This window comes from Apium graveolens, unplaced genomic scaffold (genome assembly GCF_009905375.1).
Source record: "Apium graveolens cultivar Ventura unplaced genomic scaffold, ASM990537v1 ctg3239, whole genome shotgun sequence".
Taxonomy (NCBI): Eukaryota; Viridiplantae; Streptophyta; class Magnoliopsida; order Apiales; family Apiaceae; genus Apium; species Apium graveolens.
Window position 1 is genome coordinate 86,247 of NW_027418002.1, and position 6,000 is coordinate 92,246.

The following is a 6,000-nucleotide window of genomic DNA, read 5'->3' on the forward strand; positions in this document are numbered from 1 at the left end:
CAAGTAGGGATTTGAGTTCTAGCGGAGAATCGATTAAGTTCGTAGCTATTTATTGGCAGTTTAATCTTCATTTTTTGTCCCCCTCCTTATCACCATTGCACACACACAAGTTAAAAAATATTGACATATTTTTGTTGGGCGTCATTTTACAACACAAATCAAGAATTAAAGAAGTTGTTCTCACCATTTGATTTAGTTACAGAAGGTAATCATCTATGACTACAAATATATTGATTGTAACTGTAGTTTTGGGTTTTATATATGACTAGTAACTAATTATTGTTACAGCTAGACTTACACCGGATGAAAGAACATAAATTCCAGTTGGGTTTGGTTTCGTGATATCCGAAACAAAGATTGAAACTCAGAATGCATTGAGTACTCCTGTTGTTATTATCAGGCACTAGTATCAAATGGTTGAACCAATTTTGTATAAAATATGAGTATCTTTTGAGGAAGTCCTAAGTTTTGTAAGATTTTATATATTGAGAGTGTTGTATGTAATTGTTGGTGTTAGAATTAATGTTTGTAAACTTATATTTGATTGACTGTAAAATATCTTAATTTTTTTTGAATCTTTCATTTTACCTTATTGTGAGTTGTATTTATAAATGGATTTGAATATTTTGGGGGCAAAATTTTGTGCGAATATCATATTAGAAATTATGATTATTAGCAATCTTGAAGTCCTTCAATCTTTTTATTATCAAACACAACATGTATTGATTCCACAACAATGTTGGTTCTTAGATTGTAGACTCTATATGCTTTACCAACAGCATATCCAACAAAAATTCCTTCATCTGCTTTAGTATCAAACTTCCCATTTTGATCAGTTTGATTTCTCAGAATAGAGCATTTGCAGCCAAAGACATGAAGAAAATTTAGAGTTGGCTTCTTATTCTTGAACAATTGATAGAGAGTCATACATCTTGCTTGATTAATAAGGGAAATATTCTGAGTGTAGCATGCAGTATTTACAGCTTCAGCCCAGAAATATTTTGGCAATTTAGATTCTTCAAACATTGTCCTTGCAGCTTCAATAAGTGATATGTTCTTCATTTTCACTACTTCATTCTGTTGTGGAGTTCTTGTTGCTGAAAACTCATGCAGAATCCCATTTTCCTCACAGAATGCTCTCATGGTTGAATTGTTGAACTCAGTTCCATTGTCACTCCTGATTCTTCTAACCTTGAAATCAGGATGATTATTGACTTGCCTTATATGATTGATGATGATTTCACCAGCCTCGTCTTTAGACTTTAGGAAATATGTCCAAGAGAACTTTGAGAAATCATCTACAATTACTAGGAAAAATATTTTCCTTGAGATGGACAACACATTGACTGGTCCAAACAAATCCATGTGTAGCAGTTGCAAAGGGTCTTCAATTGTTGAATCAAGTTTCTTCCTGAATGATGCTTTAATCTGCTTCCCTTTTTGACAGGCATCACACAGTCCATCCTTAGAAAACTCCACTAGAGGAATACCTCCAACCAGTTCTTTCTTTACTAGCTCATTCATGGTCTTGAAGTTTAAATGGGATAGCTTCTTGTGCCATAGCCAACTTTCATCTTGACTTGCTTTACTGAGAAGACAAGTAACAGATTCTGCATTAGATGAGTTGAAATCAGCTAATTATACATTTCCTTTTCTCACACCAGTGAGAACCACTTTGTTGCTTCTTTTGTTAGTCACAACACAGGCTTCTGAAATGAAGGTTACTGAGTTGCCTTTATCACAAAGCTAGCCGATACTCAACAAGTTGTGTTTGAGACCATCCACTAAGGCAACTTCCTCAATGATGACATTGTCCTTTGAAATCAAGCCGTATCCCATAGTATAACCCTTGCTGTCATCTCCAAAAGTAATACTTGGGCCAGCTCTCTCCTTGAACTCTGTGAGCAGGGTAGAATCACCAGTCATGTGTCTTGAACAACCACTATCCAAGTACCAAAGATTCTTTCTGTTTCCCTGCACACATCAAAATCAAATCAAGTTGATTTTGGGACCCAAGTTTCCTTGGGTCCTGCCTTGTTAGCTTTCTTTTTCTGTTTCTTAGGCTTTATCTCATTTGACTTGGGGATATCAGATTCATCCTTGGTCATTTGAGTTGGGCCTTTGAAACTATTCATTGCAACAGAATTTTCATGCATATTATAATCAACAGGGAATGACATGCTATTAGTGAACATGTTATTCCAGTAAGGCATACTAAATGACATTTGTGGCATACTAAATGCAGCATAATAAGGATTAGGTGCAAATGGCATATTAAAAAACTGTGCACTCATATTATGTGTAGACATAGCATTCATAGGCATGTGAGTCATGGCATTCATGTTGGGAAAGTGAGGTGGCACAGACATGGGAGTAAGCATGGCATATTTGTAATTAACAGACAAGTGATTTACACTACCACACTTTACACAGATTTTTCTAGGAGCATATTTATTGGGTGTGTAGTTATTGTGTTTGTTAATCCCTACTTTACCATTTCTATAATTTTTCTTTTTAGCCTCTATTTTCACCTCAATCTTTTTAAGTCTGTCACTTAACTGTTTGACAGTCATCTGACCAACATTAGCCATTTTCCCTTTCTTAACTTAACTCGATTCACCTGAAACAAAGTTCTTGGAAATAGATCCATACATTTCATTCAACTTAACAAGTTTGGCTTTACTGATAGGCTTGCTTACAGTCGGCGGATGAGGATTTTCATCAGTCGACGGATAATCCTTTTTGTTATCCGACGGATGACCCTCATCATCCGTCGAGTCTACATCTTTTAGCACTCCATCCACCAAATTTGGTTCTAGTTTCTCCTTGTTCTTTTTCTAGGCTGCATCACAGAAGGACTCAATTCCTTGAACTTTGGTGATTTGAGCATGGACATCTCTAGATGTTTTCCATGCCTTAAACACCTCCTGTTCACGCTCGAGCTGTTTCTTCAAAATTTCTTTTTTCTTCAAGGACTGAGTTAATTCCTCCTTGGAAATCTTACACTCAATTCTTAATTTTTCAAAATCAATGAACTGAGACTCTAGCACATTATTTCTCTCACTCAAAAATAAATTGTTTTCTTTGATTTTAGCATTTTCTTTAGTAAGAGACTTAAGTGTAACACGCAAATGATATAACTTTGTAGACATGTAATTTATAGCATCATTACACTCAGCTTCAGATAAATATGCAAGGTTTGTAGTAATTACCTGATTACTTGAAGAACTTGTTTCGGTTTCATCAGACTTGGTCATTAGGGCTAGATTGACATAGCTGACATCTTCATCTTCATCCAGACCATCTGTTGCCCAGTCGTTTTCTTGTATAATGAAAGCCCTTTCCTTTTATTTGAGCAACTCAAAGTATTTTTGCTTATGATCCACAGGCTCAAACTTTTTCTTGCTGGAATCTGACTTTCTACACTCACTGGTAAAGTGCCCTACCAAGCCACATTTGAAACATTTGAATTTTGATTATATCTACAATGTTTCTATTTGGCTTGGCTGCTCCAAAGTTCTTTTTGAACTTGAGCTTGGCAAATCTTCTGGAAGGAAATGCTAATTGTTCATCAATGTCTTCCATGTCATCTTGGCTCAAAGAATCATCATTTTTTACTACAAGCCCCTTGTCCTTGCGTTCACAGACCCTTAAAGTTGACTCAACAGCTTCCGTCTTCATCTCCTTCTCTTTCTCTAACTAAGCAACTAGTGCAATGGACCCTCCTTTCTTCTTTCCTCTCTCCATCCTCTCATCTTGCTCTATTTCAAGCTCATAAGTTTTCAGGATGCCATACAGTCTCTCCAAAGTAAACTCCTTATAATTTTGTGAGTTTCTCAATGAGACTGTCATTGGTTTCCATTCCTTTGGAAGAGATCTAAGGAATTTCAGATTGGAGTCTTTTTTCAGATAGACCCTTCCATGCAACTTTAGAGCATTTAGCAGTTTTTGAAACCTACTAAAAATGTCAGTGAGAGACTCACTTTCTTCATTATAAAAATGCTCATATTGCTGAATCAGTAGCTGCATCTTATTTTCTCTAACTTGCTCAATGCCATCACAGATGATCTGTATTGTATCCCAAACATCCTTGGCAGTTTTGCAGTTGATAATGTTGTCAAACATATCACCATCAACTCCATTAAACAGGATATTCATGGCCTTTTTATCCTTCCTGACTTGTTCAATATCAGGATCAGACCATTCATGCCTTGGCTTGGGGACAGATGGCTCATTTCCAGTTGCAGCTCTCATTGGAACATGAGGGCCTCTTTCTATGAAGGCCACATAGGCCTCATCTTAAGAAAGCAAATGAAGATGCATCTTTACCTTCCAATTATGGTAATTATCTTTATCCAGAAAAGGAATCTTGACTCTAACATTCTTCTTGTTCATCTTGCTGTATTGTTTTGATCTTTAAACTCTTTGTTCTTCAAGAGCTTGCTCTGATACCAATTGTTAGTCCCTTAACAATGTAACAAGAATTACAGAAGGGGGGTTGAATGGGATTCTTGAAACTTTTTTTTTGAATAAAAATGTTCTAACTCAAAAATATATATAAGTGTGAATTGATTAGCAGAATGCGGAATAGTTACTTGAAATGAATCAAAACACAAGTAATTAAAAACAAGAGTCTTTAAAAACTTTCTGGTGGATTTGAATGATTCCACCAGAGATATATAATATATATCGAGAGAACTCTGTGTGCAAAAAGCTCACAGCTGCTTACAAAATGATAACAACTAAGAATGAGAGAAATGCTAATAGTGTAGCTTACAAATATTTCTCTCTTGGTTGCTTAGTTCCTTAGTTACTATTCTATTTGCTGCTTTTTGGTTTATATATCACCAAGATTACAAAGCAATAAGACAAGATAATAAAACAAAAACTATCAAGTCTAATACAATGCTACTTCATTACTCTATTCCAGTATCTTTGAATATCTTCATAATAGCATAGAAATGGCAATGCTTCTTTGTTCTAGAAAACCCAGTTGAATAGGCTACCACATTCCATTTGCATACACTTGACACTTGTGACTGTGTTGTCACTGCCAATAGATATTTGAATTCTTTATCCGTGAGGTTTATGATCATCCGTCGAGTTAATGATCATCCGTCGAGTTAATGATCATCCGTCGAGTTAATGATCATCTGTCGGGTTGTTGATCATCCGTCAAATTCATTGTTGTTTATCCGTCGGGTAGCAATCAGGCACTTGACTTCATTTCAATTATGCAGAATTACAAGACATCATCTATGTACAATCAATCAACATATTATGCATATCTAGTTACATATTCAAGGTTCCATATAGAGCATCTCTGGGTCCTGGAGAATTGCTTGGGGAGGTGGAGATTGCTTGAAGGTCGCCTAAGCATCTCTCCTTTTAAGTTGCTTAAGAAAAACCAAGCACGGTTGCCACTGTCAAGCAATGTTGCCTTCTACCTTGTTTATATTTTTTTATTGCCAAGTCATAGAAAGTAATTATGTAGTTGTACCAATATAGCATACAGCCAAGTTAAGTTTATAATACAATGTTTTATAGGACTGTAGTCGCAACCCGCAGTGTTGCTTACAATTAGAAGGTTTTCTTGACAAAGGTTGCTCAAAATGATGTGGATGAGAAAGGGCGTAAAATGTATTATATATCATCACATGATTGGTCAAATTTAGTAACTTTGCAAATAGCTAGAATTGGAGTTGCTCTTACACATAGAAAGCGCAAATTATAATATGAAGTTTGAACCCAGATGTTTACATATAGTTAATATCTTGAAAACTAATTATTTGTCAAATTTGGTCCTAGTTGTGGCTATTGATCTTCTTTTTCTTGAGTACATTTGTTGGCAGTTGGCTCTTCAGAGAATGAAGGTGGAAGTTTTATGTTAATTGGTAATTGCTTATCTGTTAGGGTTCTCTGTCCAGTAGGATCGAAATTGTCATTTTGCCCGAATTTAAAACAGATCCAGGTTTGTTCGACTCCATTAAAATTTTAGTC